The sequence below is a fragment of the Engraulis encrasicolus genome, unplaced genomic scaffold (assembly GCF_034702125.1).
Source record: "Engraulis encrasicolus isolate BLACKSEA-1 unplaced genomic scaffold, IST_EnEncr_1.0 scaffold_36_np1212, whole genome shotgun sequence".
In the NCBI taxonomy this organism is placed as follows: Eukaryota; Metazoa; Chordata; class Actinopteri; order Clupeiformes; family Engraulidae; genus Engraulis; species Engraulis encrasicolus.
This window is the reverse complement of record NW_026945665.1, coordinates 577071-590343: the sequence shown is the minus strand read 5'-3', so window position 1 is coordinate 590343 and position 13273 is coordinate 577071. Positions and strand designations below refer to the sequence as shown.

The 13273-nt window shown below is 42.9% G+C and overlaps 1 long non-coding RNA gene across 1 annotated transcript; it reads left to right on the top strand.

Annotated features, from left to right (window-relative positions):
- Positions 1-6915: 6915 nt before the first annotated feature.
- LOC134443770 (uncharacterized) lies at positions 6916-11624 on the top strand. The gene is made up of 4 exons (XR_010033740.1): positions 6916-6972; positions 9579-9661; positions 10241-10339; positions 11236-11624. It is a non-coding gene; the product is annotated as an uncharacterized LOC134443770 (long non-coding RNA).
- Positions 11625-13273: the final 1649 nt, after the last annotated feature.

Below are 13273 nucleotides of genomic sequence, written 5' to 3'. Positions count from 1 at the left end.
AGCTGGTTTGGTCCACGACACATCAGTGGCGTTTAGTGACCTCACATCCACCTGGAGATTCTGTGGAAGGGGGACCACTGTAAGAGGAGAACATGTTGAACATAATTGGTCTGGTATTGTAACATCTGAAATTATCCAAAAGGAGACAGCACTCTGCCTGAGTCTGTCTGCCTTTTTCTGTGTGAATCTGTGAGACATATCGTTTGGAAAGGCTTGGCCGGCTAGTGATTCTGTGTAACATTTTCTGAGCCAGTCTGTCTGGCCAAGCGGTTTCCAGTTTAACATATTATATTTGTAGCAATATGGTGACTATCCTCAGACTGGAGGCAAAACAACTTCATTACAATGACACGTGTAGTCTGTTTCACCTTCTCAGTCTGTGGCAATTAGTCTACTGTACCTTGTGGTGTGTCATGCTAATAAACACCGGTCTATCATACAGCACAATATATAAACATTTTACCTGCCTTACCCCAACAAACATTTATGTTTACTGGGACTAGAAGTATAAAAATCCACATAGAGTAGAGAGTTTTTATTATTATTGTTATTTACACCTCACCTGTGTAAGCAGCCCCCTCCACAGGTGTGCTCTGGCGGCCATCTTGGCTGAGGGTGGCCACAGTGAAGTGGTACTTCTCTCCTGGAGTCAGCCCTGTCACATCTAAAGCCACATCTGTTACCGGAAAGCTGCGATGCTTTTGACCTCCTGTCCAGGTGACCTTGAAGGTGCAGTGATCAGGAGCGCCCTCTGGAGGTGACCAGCGTAATGACACAGAGTCTGGCTGCACTGACACAAACTGGATCGGCCCAGGAGGAGGAACATCTGCAGGACAGAAAAACACAGCAGTACAGAAATTACAACATGATCACCCTAAATACTACAAAATATACAATCATGATGAAGAATATAAAAACAAAATATAGAATATATAGAACAGAATATAAAAACATGATGTACCTTCTTTCCTAAAAGAATTTGATGTCTTTTCAGGTGTCTGTAAAAAAAATCATCATCAGTATCATTATTTTTCAAACCAAAAATATAGAGGTATATTATCATAGATTAAGGTCTTGGTTGTGCAGGAATGTATTGGTCAAGCTCCCCAAATTTTACATTTTTCATAAAATAGACTCTTACTTAGTTTAGTCAACACAGTCAGATACAATTAGAAGTAATAAAATATGCGAAGAATTATGTGAAGAATTATATTAATAATTCAACAGAATTGTAGATACTTATTGTAAGCAATCTTAAAACATGTGAAAAACACAAAACTCCTTCCGAAAAAAAAAACTTTTTCTGTAGTTTTTTTATTCGTCCGTCAGATGTTAAGACCATCACGTTTTTGTCTGTCGGTAGTGACCAAAAAAGCCCCCAAATGCAGTTCAGTGAAGTCTAGAGTATAACTTAGGATCACAATGATTCCTAATATATCATCTTATAATGTTTCATTAACCAGCAAAAATCAGTCAAATATGGAACAAGACTGACTGAATGCAGCAGCACGTTTGGTATTCACTCAACCCAAAAGAACCCATGTTACTCCTCTATTCATCCAGTTGCACTGGCTACCAATCGCTGATCGGATCAAGCACAAGGCCTGGACGCTAACAGCAGAATCAACCCGTTTGTGCGCTGTGACACAGCAGCTCTTTTCCATCAGATTTTGAAGCAAATTAAATCAGTGGTGTAGTCTACTTTTGTGGTGGTGGGTATACTGTATATTTGAGCATTTTTTGAAGTGGGTATACTGTATGTTTTTGTGCTATTCTAAATAATGGATCAATCAATTTTAAGTGGGTATGCTTAAATCCCTGAAATTTTGAGGCGGGTATACCTGCGTTGCGTTCTACGTACTACACCACTGAATTAAATCATGATGCGATTTTAAAGGACGACTCTAATAGAAAACTATACGTTTGCATGGTTTCAAACCTGTTTTCATGTGTCCAGAAACAGAACTCTAATGTACAGAAGTTGTTTTGTTCAGTAGTATGGACTGTTTGTTTTAACCGTTTTTCAACACTCTCAGTCCCGCCCCCCAAAAACAAACACGAGCCGGAATTGATGTCAGAAGATGAAAAATTACCAGTGCCCTATGTCTCAATCCATGCACTTTTGTCAGGCAAAATATCTGCACTTATTTGCCGTTAAGTTGAGGGTGGGAAGTACACAGTGCACAGTGTGGGGAATGGAACGCACACCGGGTCATTAGTAGCGCCTTGGCTAACTGGATCTGTGCACACTGTGGGAGCTGTGAAATTTGAGTGCGGATACGATAGTGATGTTATAGTTCAAATATACGATTCGAGTTGACTGACACCCAGGCGAGCACCATTAGCAGTCTCACGATCCGTTTCCAAATACAGTATCTGTCAGGGCTCCTATAAATTATAATTCCAACGATCAATCCCATGTCTTCATGCTGCTATCGTTTCACATTGTTAATCTTGTCATTTCTCCAGCTGCTACTGTATGTTTTTGTAATGGCCAGGTGTTCACAAATTACCTCAACATACTGTGTTTGAAAAGTGATGAAATCTGTAATAACTAAGTTGTAATGTACTGTAGAAACAATGCGGACTCATTGTCAAACGTTATAGTCAGTCAGGCAGTATTAATTTCGTCAGCTTTTTTAAATGTAGTCTTAGTCTTAATCACAATGACGAAAATCAAATTTAGTTTTAGTCACATTTAGTCATTGCCTTCACAATATAGTCTTAGTTTTAGTCAACATTTTACATTTTAGTCTACATTGGTGTAAAATTAATAACCTAGGCTACTAGGGCTATCATTATTTCACAAATTATTACTAGATAATAATAATAATAATAATAATAATTGTATTTGTATAGCACTGTGTCATACAAGGCATGTAACTCAAAGTGCTTAACAAATGGGAAAAAACATTGATAGAGATAGATTTAAAAGGAGAGGTATAGAGGAGAGGCAGAAAAAGCAAGAAGGCAGAGGAAGAAGAGATAGACAGAGAATGTAGAGTCATAAGGTCAACGTAGGTTAGGACCAGGATTCTTAGATGTGTAAGGTCCATAGTGGCTGGGCCTATCATAAGTCATAGATAGTCACACAGAGATTGGGCGCTCAGGTGCGGCCCCTGGTGGCATCAGGGGTGAGGAAAAACTCCCTTTCGCTTGATTCATAGTTTGTGAGGGGGAAAAAAAGCTCGGTGAGGTCTGAGAAAAAAGACCCCCTGTAGTCAGGAAGAAACCTCAGGCAGAGACCAGCGGCCACCTAGGGGAGCCCCCTGCCAGGGCTGGATTGCGAGTAGTAAGGGCGCTGCGGCGGCTGGGACACTATGACGCCTTGGCAGCTAGGAGTTGGCAAGGATGAAGAGGTGGGTCTTCAGCTGCTTCTTAAAGGAGTCGACGGAGGTGGCTGATCGGATCTCGATGGGGAGGGCGTTCCATCTCTTGGGCGCATAGCAGGCAAACGCGGCGTCGCCGATCTTCTTCTGCGGGGGGGTGGGGGTCCTTAGCAGCTTGGCATCAGTGGACCTGAGAGCTCGAGCAGGGGCATAAAAAGAGAGCATGTCTGAGATATAGCTAGGGGCAAGTCCATTTAATGCTTTAAATACTGTGAGCAGAATCTTAAAGTCGATTCTGTATGAGACAGGTAACCAGTGCAGGTCTGCCAAGACAGGAGAGATAGCCTATCGCAGCAAATATTCACGTTGTTAAAATATTTTCCACCAAAACCCAAATCAGCCCTGTGAAAGTAATTTCAACAGCATAGAGCAAAAGAGCATTAGACACACACACAGTTCCAGATGCAGGTTTCTCTCTCTCTCTCTCTCTCTCTCTCTCTCTCTCTCATTAGCTTTTGAATTGGATCACATAGGCTACGCTCTTCTTCACCTGACCGCGTGACTCATAGCCAGGCAGTGGGAAGACCAGACATCCCAATGAAGTCCAAGAAGTCTCCCTGATATTTGATAATGGCTCCCCGATGCCCGAGAGTCAGATAAAATATTCCTGATTTTAGATTATGTAAGTTTGCTAATTTTTTTTCAATTGGCAATGCGGGACAGAGATAGATAGGCCTAATGACTCGTGCGTCATGCGTGGAATACTTCAGATAGATTACGCACATTCCGTAGGACGCCCTACAAAAGTCCTGGGAAGTAGGCAGTTGTTCTATGCAGACTGGACGACAGAAAGGACATTGACGGTTTGAACACTAATGCTGTTTGAGAGTTGATACGCATCTCCAAGTTTAAGCAATGCGTTTTCAGAGCCTGGGATGTCTGGGAGACAATATTGTAAGGGATGTCGACTTCCTTGGGTCTTTTAGCGTTGCCCTCGACGGGAACAAGTTTCATATCTCCGCACTTTAAACCCTTAGCGATCGTCCACACATTGATTCTTATCTAAAACTACAATAGCTGTGCATCTGAGGCTACTATAACAACTTTTCCCCTGTAGCGCGCTCATCCCTTAAACTTCTCCCGGTGTGTCTGATTTAAATAAATGCATGAATCCGATCTCCATGTTTTGCTTGCGAACTGCCTATTCATATGGTTAAACAACCAATATAGCAAACATTACAAAAGAACAGACAACGGACGTGGGGGTAGGTGTAAGTGGAAAGGAGGACAGTGGAATCGCGAGGAGGTTTAAAATGACAGCATCAGAGGAAGGTTGGCGCGCTGCGACGGTACCACTATCAAGACTGCACAAACACACACGTCTTCGTTATGGACAAAAGGATTGTTGAACATGTTTTAAAATTAACACTTGCCTCAACGTCGGCTATCTTTTCTCTTCTCATTTTAGGGCCTAAACTCAACTGAACAGGACCCACTGAACTAGGTTACTATTGAGCCGCACCCGTGCCAGGCACTACCTAAAGAGACGACAGGGCAACAGCGCAACCTTCTATGAAACTCAAGAAAGACTTTATAGCAATTACAAATTATTTTTTAAAAATTACATTTTTAATGTCCATTCGTCCATGGCTCGTCTCCTTAACGAAAATCAATTTTTATTTCCGTCATATTTTTATTTTCTGGAAGTGTAACGGAGGCTAACTAGCACAGAGTTGGCGTGGAATGTTGGTAAACCTCCCTCCGATAGCTTCATACAGTCTCGTGCCGTTGGGCCGAGAGACTAGTCTCTTGGCCCAGTGGTATCGTACTGTGTCTCCCATTGCCGGACCGCTGTGGTTGGCGAGGTCGCACGTTCGATCCCTGAGGGGGGTGAACAGGTGCAAGATGACCTCCGTCACAGAAGCAATTTTTGTGCGTCATCGTCTCGTCATTGTCACGGGAAAAAGGGGCGTTGACGAAATATTTTTGTCATCGTCCTGGTTGACAAACTTAACAGCGTCATGTCTGCAACTCATCTCACACTTTGTCTCGCTAGATGTAGTCTCTACCTGCATCGTCTCGTTGGAGTAAACACTACCCACGCTCTGAAATCTATGAGGTAACGGTGCCACCTAGTGGTTTACCAACATGTAGGCACAACAACTACCCACATCATTAGTAGGCCTACAATGCCATATAAACAGCGATGAAGCATTAACAAATAGAGATTTAATTCAGTCATGAAATTCATCGTGTGACGTCACGTCCAATCAGAAACGTTTATTTTCGTAAATTAACTAAAATCTATAAAATTCTAAACCCAAATGATTTTTTACTTAATTAATGGATCAGGTTTCTGGGTTTTGAATAACGGTGCACATAATATGTAAGAATGGTTTTCTATTAGAGTGGTCCTTTAAGATGCATCCACATGGTTTTCATCAATTTCGGCACCTATAGGGCTTTCCTATGTCACGAGAAACCAGTCAAATCAATCTCTGGATTATGTAAGAAAGTTGCCGTTGTAGTGATATAACTGCTCTTCTGTCACGTGTCGCACCAACTATTTAATTTACATTATTTAATCGATGTATATGTTAAATGGAAATTAGATAGACAGATTATACTTTATTATCATGCAAACATGACAATTGCCTTTGGTCTCACAGGGTAAAAAGCAGGATATAAACACAGATAGACAGTAAACACACATACAAATGCTGCATCCACCCCTCCCAGCACACACATCATATGCAAGTCAGGCATTAGTTCAAAACCCTATCTCTAGCTTTTCCATAGCTTATTGACTATGGAAATTGCATTTGGAATTTTCTTCTTAGCAATGAATGATCTGTAGCGCCTCCCTGAGGGCAGCAGTTCAAACTCAGAGTGAAGAGGATGGATGGGGTCATCTAAAATGTCCGTTGTTTTCCTGTGAACTGCAGTCCTGTACAGGCTGTCCAGTGGTTTTTGGGGTCTTCCTATGATCTTTCCTGCCATTTTCACCACTCTGGACAGCCTGTTCTTGTTCAGCAGGGTGAGGTGGCCATACCAAATACCAATCGACTATCTGTATCACAATACATGCATGAATGGCAAGCAGGGGCGGTTCTAGACAGGGGCCAGGGTGGGCCATGTTTTAAAAATATATCTCGCTTGGCAATTTATGTGCCCCCCTGAAAAAAAGAATGACCCCACCTCGGCCCCCCTCCTAATTTTGGTCTAGAACCGCCTCTGAGCAAGCATACTTGTAGATTTTCTCAAAGAAAAGGTAATCTAGTTACTAGCTATTAAAACATGATGCTGGATCTCATCAGAGATTTTTTCTAAAGGAGGAGATAGAATACTGACGAATGTCTCCATAGGAATAAACGGTGTCAATTCGTAACGCCAAGATATCGAATGCCTGTTTATCTCCCGCCTACCCGCAACAAGAGCCAATCGGTTGCTGAGCGGTACCATCATTGATCCAATCATCTCATCGCATCGACGCAAGCGCAAAAATGAGCTTTTACGACGGCTCGTTCCTCATCAGCTGTTGCCATGTGTGCGGTCCATTTTCCGACCGTACCGTAACCAGGGAATCAATGGGATCTAGCCGCCTGATGTACAACTGTCTTGGGAATCCTCATACAGACGAAAGGTACGTGATTTGGAGGAAATATATGTCAATGTTGGCACGTATATTACTTTATCCTCCGCTTCCACATTTGTTTTTTTGTCGTGTTTGTTAATAATGTGGTGTTTCAGACTCCATGACATCCGTAGGTAGGTCTACTACTGTATGCTAAAACTTCACCTCACCTGACAAAGTTTTCCAACATGAGCTCGACTTTACAAAAGCGTTTGATTCTAGGCTGCTTTAATCGTTCAATGTCTTGGCAGATAGATATATTGTCAGTCTGTGTAATCTGACGTTGCTTGTGCATCTTGCTTTGGCTAGAACTTCTGGCTAGAACTTCTGGCTAGAACTAGCTTGTTGTCAGGGGTGTAGTGGGCATGGTACGCGGGGGTACGCAGTCCACCCACTTCGCCTGAAGTGAGATTTAAAAAATCCGATGAGTTGCAAACTGTGCCTACTGACTATTTTAGTTGGCTGCCTGCATTCATTATTCTTGAAGATGTGGGATCGAAATCGCACCAACCATTCATTGGCTAACAATTTCATTAAGGTGACAGGTAGTCATGTTTTAAATAATAATCGGAAGTCACATCTGAAAATAAAGATTGGCTAATGTTACACGGCAAAGTGTTTTCGTGTGTCAGGTCGCCTCAGTCTTTGAAATGTCCATCCTCCACACGAACCGCACTGTAGCATATTTCAACTATCGTGCCTGCTATTGTTTACATAGAGCTACTCACAGTTTTGTCCTGTGCTTGTTTCGAGCACAGTGCATATCGTAATCTTGCTTATAAACTGAAATGTGACCTGTGGCATTATTGCGTGAATGCTTATGTTGCACACTTAATGAATAAGGTCCTCAAGTGTGTAGAATTTCGCTGAGTTTGTTGTTTATTTACATTTTCCTCAGCATAACTGTACAGCTGACACCGCTGCCTTCTGTATCATAACAAACAGCCCCGCCGACAGGGGGGGACTAAAGGGCTTTTTGTCCCGGGCCCTGGGAATTCTGGAATAGAGGGGGGCCCATAACTGGGCCCCCATGACGTTGGGCTCAATTATGATATGTTCACTTCAAAATGTGTTGTTTTTTAGGGTAGAAAGGTGCTTTATTTGCATTCAAACAATTACTTATAGATGTTTGTCTTCATTGCCCTTGAAAAAACGGCCAATAACCCCCTATCACCCCTATTCCAAAATGGATTGGTCTTTTTAGAAAAAAAGACGACAGCATTCGATAAGTGGTCAGTGTGCGCGAGCCATTTAGTAAACATGCACAAGTCAGGAGCGCAGAAAAGAAGGAAAAACGAAAAAGAGAGGAAGAAGCCAAAAGGTTGAGGGGTTCTCTGGCTAAATATTTCAGGAAAGACTGGAATGATGTAGCAGGCACCAGTAAAAGCAGCTGTGCAGCAGATCCAGGTAAGACACGGCAAACTTTTTCCAGCCCGTCGTCAAGTAGGCTAGCCTATCATTGGCACAGGAGGCAGTGAGCAAGTCACACGGGATTCAGTATCAGAGAGACAGGGGGTATCGAATAATTTGATTACCGCAACGGCTTAATAACAATGTGTTTCATGCGCCTATGTAATTGAATCTATGAATATGCACATTACTCTGCAATTATGTGTCCAAATCAAAAGTTTCAGGCAGGCACGCGCACGCCAATCAGGCTGAATTGATATGAGAATCATCCCCGGTCAGCTGAATTACAGCCAGTGTAACTCGACTCTGGTTTAAACTTATTTGGTTTAAAATAAGCCAGTGGCATGTCAACGTGTGAAATTGACATTTAGATAGCCTAGAATTGAATGTAACGAATGGGTTATAACGGTGTCGTTTTGGGGTAACCTGTAACTTTCGGTTCTGATTGCGGTGAACTTGACTCTCGCAAGATGAATGTGCCCCGCCTTCCCCTCTCTGGAAGTTCAGCGGACATACACGCGTCCTTGACATGATTCCTCTTGGTTAAGTGAAAATGGTTGATGTGATGAAAAATGTGCTATTCATGAGCTTAAGGAATACAATAGCGTGGATTTTATTGTGATAGCATTTTGAAAACCCTCCACTCAGTCCATATCCGTATTGTAGGCCTACATTTTTGTTTATCCGTTATAAATGGGCTTGTCATCCCGACGTGGTGTGGTTTTTTGGAGCTGCACAAGGGAATTACGTGGTTGTGGTTGGGCGTTAGACTATTTTGTGTAGGGACCGTCAGGGATGAGGGGGTGGGGGGCTTTTTTGGTGTTGGGGGGGGGGGGGCCCATTGAGAAAATTTTGTCCCGGGCCCAGCCAAACCTGTCAGCGGCCCTGATAACAAAGCCTGTCACTTCCACATTTCGTTCTTATGTGGCCGAAGTCACTGGCTACTGCACCAGAGAGAGTCTCTGCACTCATTGCTGGTCCTATGATGCCATCTATTGGCGAAAACGTGCAACAGCATAATTAAACTAAAAGACAACTTCTGACAGGACAACAAAAAGACAGGGAATGAGAATAATGAAATAATAAGGGAATAACAAAAAGACAAAAATGGGGGGTCCACTACACTTGCATACAAACTGATTGTGATGCTGTCACTCATTTTCTAGTCTAAATCTTGGACTGAAAAAACCTTATTATGTTTTCAGGTGTTTTGGCCCTGCGGTTGTGAAGAGGATGCTGTGGAAGTGGCAGCATGAACGTGTCACACAGACATTGGCTAAACTACTCGGTAGGTACAACGAAATAAAAGAAACCACCCCCTCAACCCTGTTTATGCTGCACTGTACCTATTATAACCAGTTTTTATATAGACCATTATTTGAAATACTATGAGAGCCTTTCTGTTAGGATACTGTACAGCAGGGATGGGCAACTGGAGGCTCGGGCGCCACATGCAGCCCAACTTCTCACTTTTTAAAAAAAGAAAAAGGACAGTTTTTAACCCGCTATAAATCATTAGTGTAAGCATTCAGGTATAAAAAAAGAAAAAGTGAAGTATCCTTTTGTAAATTCTCTCAAGTGCGTGGTGATGTGGCCCACCGATTGTGGTAATTAAAAATGTTGGCCCACCTTATAATGAAAGTTGCCCACCCCTGCTGTACAGCCTACATCACTTGTACATGTCCTTACCAAATAGGACACTAGCTAGCTAAATGTAACTAATATGGCATTGTGAAAGTTGTATGCCTAAATGTAAACCATAATATTAAATTGTGATGGGCAGAAATCAACTAAACCAACATATTACATTGTGAATGTAGTTGCGCAGTGATACTGAGACCGACTTATTCCTGTCTTTATTTGCCAGGCTTCTACACTTGCCCTCAGAGTTCACATATGGTTAAGTGCACAGGTGTCCAGCCAGGTTCAGACTGATGCTGGTAACAAGAGGAAAACATGCTGATTGGTAAGTGAGATCCCTGCTCCAAAAATCCACACAGCACAACAAGTAAGCCTAGTTTGTGGTATCAAATGTAAAATGTAAGTTTCATCAAAAAGTTGTAGAACACATCTGCATAAATTGCAGGCCATCAAAGTAGTGAATGGGCAGGGAAAACACAACCAGTAGGCTTATGAATGACTTTGACTCGGCACAGCAGAGCAGATGCGATGCTACCATTCCTTGGGAATATGACACAGAGGTCTGCTATTCCATTGTAAATATTGACTGGAAATGTTCATGTTTCAACTGTTTAAAAACATTGGACTCAGGGGGAAAAATCTCTAGGTGTATATAAGTGAAAGCCCACCTTTGCCATTGTGACACAGCACACAAGTATACACTGCACACAATGAAATTGTATTTTATGCCTCACCTGTGCAAGGGTGCAGCCTACATTGGCATCCCAAGGGAGCAGTATGTTGCAGTGTGGCGGGAAGGTACCATGCTTGGGGTACCTCAGTCATGGAGGATGGAGGAGAGAGCACTGGTTAATTACTCCCTCCCTCCACCAACCTGGCGGGCTGGGAGATGAACCAGCAACCTTTGGGTTGTTCAGCCCTGGGCTACAGGACACCCTAACCGCTTACCAATGACTGCCCCACTTATCCATGACTGTATAAAAAATACCACGGCAAGTACACTTTTAAATTAAATGGGTCAATATAGATGATAGACTTGTCATCCACAGACAGGACTTAGTCTACATACAGTAGATGGTGAAATCCTGCTTACAAAACTGTTTAAATAAATAGTTGTACACTTTTGACATGTCAAAGTCATAGCCTAAACTGTAGGGTATGTTATGTAAAGGGTGATTTTCACATCCGGCCCATGTTCACAGATTTTTTTGTCTCCTGCAGGAATGATTCAACGATGGACATTTTGCTTAATTGTGGAAAAAAATAAATGGAAAAACTTCTATGGTTTCTTGTGTTTTCATTGGTGAGGCATATGGGTTAAGCACTGATCAGGAAGACCTCAAATAAGGCGGAATTCCACTGCAGCGGTGAGAACATTCAGACGTCTTTTTTGTTTATGGAAAGAGCTGATTTTCTAGTATGCTAGGTTCATAACTGCAACCTAAAATCAGCTGTTCCTCGAGACGTCAGGATGCTTTCCTCGCGCAGATGGGGTACGTCCAGTAGGTCGTAATTAAATCGGGTAAATGTTGGCTCATGGGTGGATATAAAGCGGCTAAACGTCGGCGAGATGCATGTAAATAAATGCATCGGCAAGATGTCTTTGAAATAGCGGCAGCTCATCGGCCAGATGCTGGGAGACGTCGAGATAGCCAATGCATCGGTAAAACATAGGCGTTCCATCTGACGCCGCACGTCTGCCCAACGTCTTGCCGATGAGCAAACGTTCTTCTATAGACGTCTTGCCGATGTATTTTACATCTTGCGACGTTGGCAAGACATAAGTGTGCTGTCTGGGAAGCGATGTCTGTCATCCGACAGCCGATGGAGGAGATGTGGATGGGTCTGGAGTGGAGTCCCGGCAGAGATGGTATCTAGGAGACAACCAACAGACTGGAAAGGAGAACGTCATGTGAAGTGTTGCACATGCGCAGTTCAAAATTAAGCTTGAGAAAAAACGTGTTTTACAGCGTTACTGTCATATATACGGTCATTCTAAGACAGCCATTTTAATGTGTTTTTCACTGCGATTCCAACCCCGTGAGTTCTGCATCGATAAGTTGTCCTACTTTTGATTTCCCCGTTAACTCCCCATTCACGAAAGTCTTACTAATCTGAAATAGCATCCCGGAGGCGTAGCCAATATGGCCGCCGAGTGTTCCATCTCCCCTTAGCAACAGTATCTCTGATCTCATTCACCTCTTCGATGACATCATGCCCGTTGTGATTGTGGAGAAAGCAGTGTGAGCAGACTGCTGATTGGTCAGTTAGGCAGTAGAACTCCAGCTCTTTGTGATGCTGTGGGCAGAGTCTGTGGTGATGGAGATCCTGTAGCTCGTGTCTGTCCAGGTCTGGAGATGTGAGGTGGTCCTTCACATGCACCTCACAGTAGGAGGCCATGCAGGTCAGACAGCGCTTCACTGCAGACCCAGAGCAGGCACCAACATCACACAGCACTGGTCCAGAGCACACACTGCAAGAGAAGTGATCATGAACCATCTCAAACAAGTAAAAAGAATTACTGATTGAGAAAAATGTTTATATTTCCTAAAACGTCTTAAAACAAGTCTAAGCCTGATTTTTTTTTCTCTTAATTTAAGGCACACTAGATGTTCTTTTACTTGCAATTAGAACAAAATGCCTACTAATATTTCATTTTTTTTTGCAGTTTAAAATGCTGGGTCAGTGGTGTAGGTGATCGGAGCCGCAAGACCAGAGACCGTAAGACCAATTGTCTTATTTATGTTTAATGTTAATGTGGGCTACAATGTAATGTGCATAGAGCTTTCATGTGTTGCTGATATTCATGGCCGTAGGGTTTCATACCTGCTGGAGGACTGAGATGGAGCATAGCCAGAGTCTTCAGACCTACAGGTGACAGAGGGAACACAGTACACATCAGAGGAAAATCACATACAGTACACAGACCAGAAACAAATGCAATCAGAATTGACAACCCAGCCCATGTACGAGTGTACGAGTCAATGGGTGTTTGGCTCCCCTGCAACACACACACACACACACACACACACACACACACACACACACACACACACACACACACACACACACACACACACACACACACACACACACACTCACACAGTCCATTTGCAGATATATTAGGCCTATTTTCCTGTAAAGGTTTTCTGTGCTGATTACTGACCACCAGAGAGACTATTGGAAGAGATTAGAATGTGCGGACATCTGCAAAGTTGCCCCAAAATTCAATATGCCGTCCGTTTTCCAAAATAGAAAT